This window comes from Anomaloglossus baeobatrachus, chromosome 4, assembly GCF_048569485.1.
Source record: "Anomaloglossus baeobatrachus isolate aAnoBae1 chromosome 4, aAnoBae1.hap1, whole genome shotgun sequence".
Lineage (NCBI taxonomy): Eukaryota > Metazoa > Chordata > Amphibia > Anura > Aromobatidae > Anomaloglossus > Anomaloglossus baeobatrachus.
In genome coordinates, this window is record NC_134356.1 from 154,008,872 (window position 1) to 154,021,472 (window position 12,601).

The following is a 12,601-nucleotide window of genomic DNA, read 5'->3' on the forward strand; positions in this document are numbered from 1 at the left end:
GTTCACCCCCCCTTAATAGTCACTATTTATTCTTTTAGCTGTGCATTGTAAAAGCTGTTCCCTATAGCCTGGACCTTTTTTGACATCGCAAAGGATCTACAAAATCATGTCATCTGTAAGATTTGTCGCCAATCTCTAAGTGGAGGCCAAAAACTCACTAGTTTGACTACTTCGTCCATGAACCGTCACATGAATAACAAGCATAAGTCCCAGTGGGAAGTTCACTGTGCTACAATGCGGCCTAGCGGAGCGGGCCAACCACCGCCTGCCCCTTCAAGTGCATCTGCACACTCTTCATCCTCTATAACTGTGGGGACAGCATTCCCACATGCTATGCGACGCAGACCTTCCACCTCTTTAACCGCAACATGCAGTGTGATTGGCAAGTCGACAGTTATTTTGGAAGGGGAAACAGCTGCTGGTGTAGAGCTCTCTCAGACATCGAGAACACCACCTTTGGCTGAAGGAAACAGTATCTCTCCGGCTGGAGAGGATGATACAAGATTATCTCCTGGTGAATATAGATGCCATGACTCTGCAACTGGAGCCTTGCTCATTTTGGGCTTCCAATCTTGAAAAATGGCCTGAGCTCGCCACTTACGCCTTGGAGATCTTGTAGTGACCCACAGCCAGCGTTCTCTCAGAATGTGTCTTCAGTGCTGCTGGGTGTGTGTTGACAGATAAGCGCACGCGTCTGTCCAGTGACAATGTGGACAGACTAACATTCATCAAGATGAACAAGTGTTGTGAATGTCAGTTATGCTTTTGCTGCTGTGAGGCTCCCTCTTGTGGCTAGGAATGGTTTGGACAGAGACCAGGTGTGTTGAGCAATGGGCGTTTCCATTGCTAACTCTCTGTCTATTTAAACCCTGGTCTGCTAGCAGGCTATGCCGGATGGCAGTTGTTCTTTGTTCACCAGCCTGCTTCATCCTACTCCAGACCACATCTACCCCAGAAAAGTGCTTGGCTCTTTATTTGTTGTTTTATTCTTTTTGCTCTTATCTGAGTTTGTCATTTGCTGTGGTTGTTTTCAGTTTATTTGCATGCAGGGATCTTCCCTCTCAGTTGCTTAGCTGGGAAGCTCCCTGCAGCTGTGTTTGGAGTATTGCTCCTATTAGTCCATGTGTTTGTTGCTTCTTGAATATGTAATGATTCCTGCTTTCTGTTCATTGGTATGACAAGAGCGCCTGGTATAGGACGGAGTTCAGATCTAGCGATCTGAAGGCTTTTTGTACTATCAGGTTTTTGGATTTTTGCAGGGCTTTTCTCTGGCCACCATCAGTCCCTTTCCTATCCTGTTCTATTTAGTCAGTAGGGCCTCACCTTTTGCTAATCCTATCATCTATCTGTGTATTGGGTTTGCCTATATCCAGTCATTGATTGTGGGGGGCTTGCTATTCTTTATCTATTTTCGGAGGCAGAGAGTTATTCATCTTTCCTTCATTTAGGATAGCTAGTTCTCCGGCTGCGTTCTCGGTGCACAGGATGTTAGTTCACCCCTCCGCTACTTCTAGTGTTGATGGTTAGTAAGGGGATGGCGGCCAGATTAGTTGCCAATGCTCTTGTCACCTTTTACCAATGATTTATGGTGGTCTTCCATGGTTCCGGATCATAACAGTACATCCGGGCAACAAATTTAAAGGGTACTCTTGAGAAGGGAAAATAAAAAAAATTAAAAAAAAGTCTTCTGAAAGATTTTTTTTTTTGGTGTTTTTCCTCTTTTTCTTTGGGTTCCATGGAAGATTTCTTTTTTCTAGCATGGATGAATTGGGTGAGCAAGTTGCTCATCTTGATGCTAAAGGTTCATCGTATAGAGTCTTATATTGCACAGACTCCCCTTGCAGAGCCTAAGATTCCCGTTCCTGAATTTTTTTCGGGAGATAGGTAGAGATTTTTGAGCTTCAAAAATAATTGTAAATTATTTTTTGACTTGCGCCCTTAGTAAAGATGAGCGAACCGGTCCCGGTTCGGCTCGAGGTCGGTTCGTCGAACGGAGGTCCCGTTCGAGTTCGGTTCGTCGAACGTTCGACGAACCGAACTCGAACCGCATAGGAAACTATGGCAGGCATTCACAAACACATAAAAACACCTAGAAAACACCCTCAAAGGTGTCCAAAAGGTGACAAACAACTCACAACACAACACAAACACATGGGAAAGTGACAAGGACATATACTCATGTGAAAACAAAAGAGCAGGACAAGGAAAAAGAGGAGGAGACACAGATATAGGCATGGCACGCCCTTCTAAAATCATGTAAAACACCGCAAGGTGACTCCAAGCAGAGTCTCCCTTTTTTCCAAAAATTGGGCCACACACACACCCACCCCTTCAGTGGCAGCACTTGTGCCCCAGTTGCACACTTCATAGCTAGATTTGCATCAAGCACATTCAAAAATACGCCATACTTAACCGTCCCCAGGATGACTCCGGGGTAGGTAGCAAAGTCTTTCCTGATCCCAGCTGTGTTCATCTTGGCTTCTTTTAAAAACAATGTAAGCAAGGGTTACTCCAAGCGGAGTCTCCCTTTTTTTCCAAAAATTGGGCCCCACACACACCCACCCCTTCAGTGGCAGCACTTGTGCCCCAGTTGTACACTTCACAGCTAGATTTGCATCAAGCACATTCAAAAATACGCCATAATTAACCGTCCCCAGGATGACACCGGGGTAGGTAGTAAAGTCTTTCCTGATCCCAGCTCTGTTCATCTTGGCTTCTTTTAAAAATAATGTAAGCAAGGGTTACTCCAAGCGGAGTCTCCCTTTTTTCCAAAAATTGGGCCCCACACAGACACCTTATCAGTGGCAGCACTTGTGCCCTAGTTGCAAACAGGATGTTTTGATTTGCATCAAGCACATTCCAAATCCACAAGCATTTACTCTCCCCAGGATGACACAGGGGTAGTAAATTCCTTCTGGATCCATGACTTGTTCATTTTGATGAACGTCAGTCTGTCCACATTGTCACTGGACAGACGCGTGCGCTTATCTGTCAGCACACACCCAGCAGCACTGAAGACACGTTCAGAGACAACGCTGGCAGCTGGACACGACAAATTCTCCAAGGCGTAACTGGAGAGCTCTGGCCATTTTTCGAGATTTGAAGCCCAAAAGGAGCAAGGCTCCATTTGCAAAGTCATGGCATCGATGTTCATTTGGAGATACTCCTGTATCATCCTCTACAGCCGTTGACTATGTGTCAGACTTGTTGTCTCTGGTGGCCTTGCAAAAGATGGTCTAAAAAAATTATGAAAAGATTCCATAAAATTGCTGTTACCAGCACTAGATACGGTCCTACTGGTACAGGTAGACTGTTGAAGATGACGAGACCGTCCCATGTTTGTCAAGTTACAACTGGAAGAATCACTCCCTGCACCTGCACGGTTGTTTGGTGGAAAAGCCGAGCTAAGATCGAGTAACAGCTTCTTCCCTTTCTATGGCTGGAATTATGTCACAAAATTTGGACTTGTACCGGGGATCTAATAGTGTGGCAATCCAGTAGTCATCATCACTTCTAATTTTGACAATACGAGGGTCATGTTGGAGGTAGTGCAACAAGAAGGCACTCATGTGTCTTGCGCAGCCATGCGGACCAAGTCCACGCTGTGTTTGTGGCATAGAGGTGCAAACCGTTCTTTCTTCCTCTGACATCTCCCCCCAACCTCTTTCAACTGAAATTTGACCAAGGTCTCCCTCATCTGCTGAGTCTTCCATGTCCATGGACAGTTCGTCCTCCATTTCTTCATGTTCTCCTGCACCTTCCTCAACATCTCGCCTGCTACCATGCGCCCTTGTTGATCCCTGTCCCCCATGGTCCCATGCCTGCCGCGTTGGTGATGATGAACGTCTGGACCTTGGTGATGTTGTTGTGTCTTGCGCATATGAATCCTCCTGTAGTTCATCCCCTTCCTGTTGTCCCACCCCCTGACTCCGAATAGTGTTTAGCGTGTGCTCCAGCATGTAAATGACTGGAATTGTCATGCTGATAATGGCATTGTCAGCGCTAAACATATTCGTCGCCATGTCGAAACTGTGCAGAAGGGTGCATAGGTCCTTGATCTGAGACCACTCCATTAGGGTGATCTGCCCCACCTCTGCATCTCGTTGGCCCAGGCTATACGTCATGACGTATTGCACCAGGGCTCGGCGGTGCTGCCACAGTCGCTGTAACATGTGGAGAGTTGAATTCCAGCGTGTCGCCACATCGCATTTCAGGCGATGAACCGGCAGGCCAAAAGACTTCTGGAGCGATGCAAGTCGCTCAGCTGCGGCGCTTGAACGGCGGAAGTGAGCAGAAAGTTTTCGGGCCCTGGTCAGAAGGCCATCTAGGCCGGGATAGTGTGTTAAACATTGCTGCACGACAAGGTTCAACACATGAGCCATACAAGGTACGTGTGTCACCATGCCCAGGCGAAGGGCCGCACCCAGGTTTGCAGCATTGTCGCACACGGCTTTACCAGGCTGCGGGTTGAGTGGAGACAACCATTTATTAAACTCGGACCGCATAGCTGACCACAACTCCTCAGCTGTGTGACTCTTATTCCCAAGACATGTCAAGCTAAAGACCGCCTGATGCCGTTGCGCACTGCTGCCAGCATAGTAATGAGGGGTGCGTGATTCCTTCTGCGCAGTGAGAACGCTGGTGGCCTGACCAGGCAGGCTTGGGGCGGAGGTGGAGGACCCAGATGAGGTGGAGGAGGCAGAAGCAGTGGCGGAACTTGGACAGACAGAGGATTTACACACAAGTCGTGGGGACGGCAAGACTTGTGCAGCAGACCCTTCACCATCTATCACCATAGTTACCCAGTGCCCAGTCAGCGACATGTAACGTCCCTGTCCATGCTTACTGGTCCAAGTATCGGTGGTGAAATGCACCCGTTCACACACAGATTTTCTCAAGGAAGCGGTGATGTTGTGTGCGACATGCTGGTGTAGCGCGGGCACACCTTTCTTAGAGAAATAGTGGCGACTAGGCATCTGGTACTGGGGCACAGAGACAGACATAAGGTCTCTAAAATCCTGTGTGTCCACTAGGCGGAAAGGCAGCATTTCGGTAGCCAACAGCTTACAGAGGGATAGAGTCTACCTCTTAGCTTTGTCATGGGTCGCAGGAAGTGGCCTTTTATTTGACCACATCTGAGGGACAGAGATCTGGCTGCTGTGTGTAGACGGTGTTGAGTAGGTTGTCCCTGGAAAAATGCAGGTTTGTGAGGAAAGTGCAGGCGGAGACCTGATGTTGCCTTCATCCAACGTTGGTGCTATCGATGTCTGAGAGAGCTGTACACACTCACTTGTTTCCCCTTCCAAACCAACTGACGACCTACCAAGCAAACTGCCTGTTGCGGTTACAGTGGTGGAAGTTGTGCGTGGAAAAACAGGTGTGACAGCTGTCCCCACAGTCCTAGAATTTGAAGAGCGCGCGGATGCACTGGAAGGGGCAGGCGGTGGATGGTTCGCTCCACTAGGCCGCATTGAAGCACGGTGAGCTTCCCACCGGGACATATGATATTTATTCATGTGACGATTCATGGAAGAAGTTGTCAAACTGCTGAGGTTTTGACCTCTACTAAGAGAACCATGACAAATTTTACAGATCACATAATTTGGGCGATCTTTTTCTATGTCAAAAAAGGACCAGGCTAGGCAAGGCTTAGAGGGCATGCGACCTGTTGATCCAACCCGACTAGTGTTCAGAGGCAGAGTGGTGGCTGAGGATGCAGTTGTAGACGTGCTACCAGTACTCCGACTCTGTCCAGGAAGGCGCAAGGTAACTTCGTCATCAGTTGCATCCTCCTCCACCACCTCTGTTGACCTCCTCGAGTGCCTGACTGTGGGTTGACAGTAGTTGGGATCTAGAACTTCATCATCAATTGTTGTGTTTGCACTCCCCTCCCCCTCAGACCGAGCCTCTTCTTGCCCTGACCGAATATTTAAGTTGTCATCCCAATCGGGTATCTGCGTCTCATCTTCATCAGTATGTTCCTCATTGTCTATAACCACAGGTGTTACAGTTTGTGACAAAGGGTCAACATTATGCTCTGAAACTTGGTCCTCACGGCCTGAATCAGAGTCACAAAGGTTCTGGGCATCACTGCAGACCATTTCCTGTTCTGTACTCACTGTAGCTTGGGAGCAGACCTCTGATTCCCAGGCTATAGTGTGACTGAACAGCTCTGCAGACTCAGCCATCTCAGTTCCACCACACTGTGCAGGGCTGATGTAGACTTCAGAGCTGTGAGAAAGCAAGTTTGATTGGGATGACAACTCAGAGAACTGGTGTTTTTTGGATGCGGTACTTGAAGTGGCTGAGAGGGCACTTGTTGGACCACTTGAGATCCATTCAAGCATTTTCCTTTTTTGGCCATCATCTACCTTTGTTCCTGTTGTTCGTGTCCGTAAAAAAGGGAGCACATCGGATTGTCCACGGTAAGTAGTAGACATCTTACTTTTGCTGGTAGATGGTCTATCTTCAGCAGATGATAATGGAGCTTTGCCACCTTCCCCACGGACAAAACCTTTTTTTCCTTTTCCACCACGCCTCTTCCCATTTCCACCAGCATCTGTCATTTTGCCACTCATGTTGATTGCGACAAGATTGTGCACTGAAAATGTGGTAGTAAAAATTGAGAGGTGGTGTAGATTACAGCGGTGGTCTAGCTTTATTAACAGCAGAATAATAAAGAATAAATATCCCTGACAATGCAACTACGGCCCTTAAACTGGCAGCAAAAATTGCTAGTATAATGGCTTAGTTATAATGAGTTTGAGTGTGCAATGCAGGCAGACGTGCTGCAAATATGTTTGCACTAGTGGGACTATACAAAAGTTCAATAGCCACGTTTAGGATGCCACTAGGTACACTGAGTGTTTGCTAGTATAATGGCTTAGTTATAATGAGTTTCAGTGTGCAATGCAGGCAGATGTGCTGCAAATATGTTTGCACTAGTGGGAATATACAAAAGTCCAATAGCCACGTTTAGGATGGCACTAGGTACACTGAGTGTTTGCTAGTATAATGGCTTAGTTATAATGAGTTGGAGTGTGCAATGCAGGCAGACGTGCTGCAAATATCTTTGCACTAGTGGGACTATACAAAAGTCCAATAGCCACGTTTAGGATGGCACTAGGTACACTGAGTGTTTGCTAGTATAATGGCTTAGTTATAATGAGTTTGAGTGTGCAATGCAGGCAGACGTGCTGCAAATATCTGTGCACTACTGGGACGATACAGAAGTCCAACAGCCACGTTTAGGATGCCACTAGGTACACTGAGTGTTTGCTAGTATAATGGCTTAGTTATAATGAGTTTGAGTGTGCAATGCAGGCAGACGTGCTGCAAATATGTTTGCACTAGTGGGACTATACAAAAGTCCAACAGCCACGTTTAGGATGCCACTAGGTACACTGAGTGTTTGCTAGTATAATGGCTTAGTTATAATGAGTTTGAGTGTGCAATGCAGTCAGATGTGCTGCAAATATCTTTGCACTAGTGGGACTATACAAAAGTCCAATAGCCACGTTTAGGATGCCATTAGGTACACTGAGTGTTTGCTAGTATAATGGCTTAGTTATAATGAGTTTGAGTGTGCAATGCAGGAAGACGTGCTGCAAATATCTGTGCACTACTGGGACGATACAGAAGTCCAACAGCCACGTTTAGGATGCCACTAGGTACACTGAGTGTTTGCTAGTATAATTGCTTAGTTATAATGAGTTTGAGTGTGCAATGCAGGCAGACGTGCTGCAAATATCTGTGCACTACTGGGACGATACAGAAGTCCAACAGCCACGTTTAGGATGCCACTAGGTACACTGAGTGTTTGCTAGTATAATGGCTTAGTTATAATGAGTTTGAGTGTGCAATGCAGGCAGACGTGCTGCAAATATGTTTGCACTAGTGGGACTATACAAAAGTCCAATAGCCACGTTTAGGATGCCACGAGGTACACTGAGTGTTTGCTAGTATAATGGCTTAGTTATAATGAGTTGGATTGTGCAATGCAGGCAGACGTGCTGCAAATATGTTTGCACTAGTGGGACTATACAAAAGTCCAATAGCAACAATTAGGATGGCACTAGGTACACTGAGTGTTTGCTAGTATAATGGCTTAGTTATAATGAGTTGGAGTGTGCAATGCAGGCAGACGTGCTGCAAATATCTTTGCACTAGTGGGACTATACAAAAGTCCAATAGCCACGTTTAGGATGGCACTAGGTACATTAAGTGTTTGCTAGTATAATGGCTTAGTTATAATGAGTTTGAGTGTGCAATGCAGGCAGACGTGCTGCAAATATCTGTGCACTACTGGGACGATACAGAAGTCCAACAGCCACGTTTTGGATGCCACTAGGTACACTGACTGTTTGCTAGTATAATGGCTTAGTTATAATGAGTTTGAGTGTGCAATGCAGGCAGACGTGCTGCAACTATCTGTGCACTACTGGGACGATACAAAAGTCCAACAGCCACGTTTAGGATGCCACTTGGTACACTGAGTGTTTGCTAGTATAATGGCTTAGTTATAATGAGTTTGAGTGTGCAATGCAGGCAGACGTGCTGCAAATATGTTTGCACTAGTGGGACTATACAAAAGTCCAATAGCCACGTTTAGGATGGTACTAGGTACACTGAGTGTTTGCTAGTATAATGGCTTAGTTATAATGAGTTGGAGTGTGCAATGCAGGCAGACGTGCTGCAAATATCTTTGCACTAGTGGGACTATACAAAAGTCCAATAGCCACGTTTAGGATGGCACTAGGTACACTGAGTGTTTGCTAGTATAATGGCTTTGTTATAATGAGTTGGAGTGTGCAATGCAGGCAGACGTGCTGCAAATATGTTTTCACTAGTGGGACTATACAAAAGTCCAATAGCCACGTTTAGGATGCCACTAGGTACACTGAGTGTTTGCTAGTATAATGGCTTAGTTATAATGAGTTGGAGTGTGCAATGCAGGCAGACGTGCTGCAAATATGTTTGCACTAGTGGGACTATACAAAAGTCCAATAGCCACGTTTAGGATGGCACTAAGTACACTGAGTGTTTGCTAGTATAATGGCTTAGTTATAATGAGTTTGAGTGTGCAATGCAGGCAGACGTGCTGCAAATATGTTTGCACTAGTGGGACTATACAAAAGTCCAATAGCCACGTTTAGGATGGCCCTAGGTACACTGAGTGTTTGCTAGTATAATGGCTTAGTTATAATGAGTTGGAGTGTGCAATGCAGGCAGACGTGCTGCAAATATGTTTGCACTAGTGGGACTATACAAAAGTCCAATAGCCAAGTTTAGGATGCCACTAGGTACACTGAGTGTTTGCTAGTATAATGGCTTAGTTATAATGAGTTTGAGTGTGCAATGCAGGCAGACGTGCTGCAAATATCTGTGCACTACTGGGACGATACAGAGGTCCAACAGCCACGTTTAGGATGCCACTAGGTACACTGAGTGTTTGCTAGTATAATGGCTTAGTTATAATGAGTTTGAGTGTGCAATGCAGGCAGACGTGCTGCAAATATGTTTGCACTAGTGGGACTATACAAAAGTCCAATAGCCACGTTTAGGATCCCACTAGGTACACTGAGTGTTTGCTAGTATAATGGCTTAGTTATAATGAGTTTGAGTGTGCAATGCAGGCAGACGTGCTGCAAATATGTTTGCACTAGTGGGACTATACAAAAGTCCAATAGCCACGTTTAGAATCCCACTAGGTACACTGAGTGTTTGCTAGTATAATGGCTTAGTTATAATGAGTTTGAGTGTGCAATGCAGGCAGACGTGCTGCAAATATGTTTGCACTAGTGGGACTATACAAAAGTCCAATAGCCACGTTTAGGATGGCACTAGGTACACTGAGTGTTTGCTAGTATAATGGCTTAGTTATAATGAGTTGGAGTGTGCAATGCAGGCAGACGTGCTGCAAATATCTTTGCACTAGTGGGACTATACAAAAGTCCAATAGCCACGTTTAGGATGCCACTAAGTACACTGAGTGTTTGCTAGTATAATGGCTTAGTTATAATGAGTTTGAGTGTGCAATGCAGGCAGACGTGCTGCAAATATCTGTGCACTACTGGGACGATACAGAAGTCCAACAGCCACGTTTAGGATGCCACTAGGTACACTGAGTGTTTGCTAGTATAATGGCTTAGTTATAATGAGTTGGAGTGTGCAATGCAGGCAGACGTGCTGCAAATATCTTTGCACTAGTGGGACTATACAAAAGTCCAATAGCCACGTTTAGGATGGCACTAGGTACACTGAGTGTTTGTTAGTATAATGGCTTAGTTATAATGAGTTGGAGTGTGCAATGCAGGCAGACGTGCTGCAAATATCTGTGCAGTACTGGGACGATACAGAAGTCCAACAGCCACGTTTAGGATGCCACTAGGTACACTGAGTGTTTGCTAGTATAATGGCTTAGTTATAATGAGTTTGAGTGTGCAATGCAGGCAGACGTGCTACAAATATCTGTGCACTACTGGGACGATACAGAAGTCCAACAGCCACGTTTAGGATGCCACTAGGTACACTGAGTGTTTGCTAGTATAATGGCTTAGTTATAATGAGTTGGAGTGTGCAATGCAGGCAGACGTGCTGCAAATATGTTTGCACTAGTGGGACTATACAAAAGTCCAGTAGCCACGTTTAGGATGCCACTAGGTACACTGAGTGTTTGCTAGTATAATGGCTTAGTTATAATGAGTTTGAGTGTGCAATGCAGGCAGACGTGCTGCAAATATCTTTGCACTAGTGGGACTATACAAAAGTCCAATAGCCACGTTTAGGATGCCACTAGGTACACTGAGTGTTTGCTAGTATAATGGCTTAGTTATAATGAGTTGGAGTGTGCAATGCAGGCAGACGTGCTGCAAATATCTTTGCACTAGTGGGACTATACAAAAGTCCAATAGCCTTGTTTAGGATGGCACTAGGTACACTGAGTGTTTGCTAGTATAATAACTTAGTTATAATGAGTTGGAGTGTGCAATGCAGGCAGACGTGCTGCAAATATGTTTGCACTAGTGGGACTATACAAAAGTCCAATAGCCACGTTTAGGATGCCACTAGGTACACTCAGTGTTTGTTTGTATAATGGCTTAGTTGTAATGAGTTGGAGTGTGCAGAGGACAGGAGGGTACAGTGCCAGGATTGTGGGGCTCTGGGTAGAGGAATGGAAGCCTGCCTTTCTATTCCCTCCTAATGGGGAAATGCAGCGACAAAATCCCTGACCTTAGCTACACAGACGCTGTCTCTGTTTTCAGGACCTGTCACCTATGGCTCTGACCCTGCCGGTAAGAGCCCTTAAAAGGACTGATAGAAAGTGCTATCCCTAAGCTGTCCAGCGCTGTGTATGGAGCGCATACAGCAGGCGATAGGACAAAGGACGGAGCTGCGCCAGTGATGTCTGACACCAAGGACGCAGAAGAGATAATGGCGTCCGGATGGGCAGATACTCGTTTTTATAGTGCAGGGACATGTGACATGGACATCCTATCACACATGCCGTTGCTTCTCTGGCTAAAAGTCCACTTAGCTGTGTTTGTGTCTGGGATTGGCTGACATAATGGCCCTCCCCACTACACGCGCGCGCTTAGGGAAGGAAGACAAGGAAAAAAAAAAAAAAATGGCGATCGCCATTATACAAACAGGAGTGATCTGAAGGCACTGTTCACGCACATATACACTGAAATTTCATAATAGTGTGAGTCACAGAGTGACTTACACTATTACAGCGGAAAGCCAGCTAGGAATTAGCTGTTTTTTTGCTCCTGGAACCGTTCTCGAACGTTTCTAGAACTATCGAGCTTTTGCAAAAAACTCGAGTTCTAGTTCGATCTAGAACAGGCCCCAAAATCACTCAAGCCTAGAACTGGAGAACCACAAACCTCGAACCGCGCTCAACTCTAGCCCTAAGTCCTCAGGGAATCCCGTACAGCAGGTCAAGATTGTCATCTCCCTGCTGCGTGGTGACCCTCGGGACTGGGCCTTCTCCTTGGCGTCTGATGATCCGATTCTCAGGGATGTGGACTCCTTTCTCAGGCCTTGGGTTTAATATATGATGAACCCAATATTGTGGACCAAGCCGAAATGGCCTTGTTGTCCTTAACTCAGGGTGTGGATTCTGCAGAAACTTTTTGTCAGAAATTTCGAAAGTGGGAGGTCCTTACCAAATGGAATGATGACGCGCTTGCAGCTCTTTTTCGGAAGGGTATTGCTGAAAATGTGAAGGATGTAATCGTGGAATTCCCCGTCCCTTCTGGTCTTGATGCCTCTATGACCTTAGCCATTAAGATTGATAGGCGGTTATCTGAGCGCAGGAAGATACCTGCTGGTTTGGTGCCTGTGGAAAAGCCTTTGGAGCCTATGGGGTGTGATGGGGTCCTTTCTAATGCTAATCGGCAGGGGTTCAGATGGAAGAATAGACTGTGCTTCTATTGTGGAGACGCTTCTCATAATATCTCTGTCTGCCCTAAACGTGAAAGAAGATTGGCTACTTCTGTAACTGTGGGTTCTTTGCAACCAAAGTTTCTTTTGTCTGTCACATTGATTTGCTCATTGTCTTCCTTTTCTGCATTGGCCTTTGTGGACTCAGGGGCAG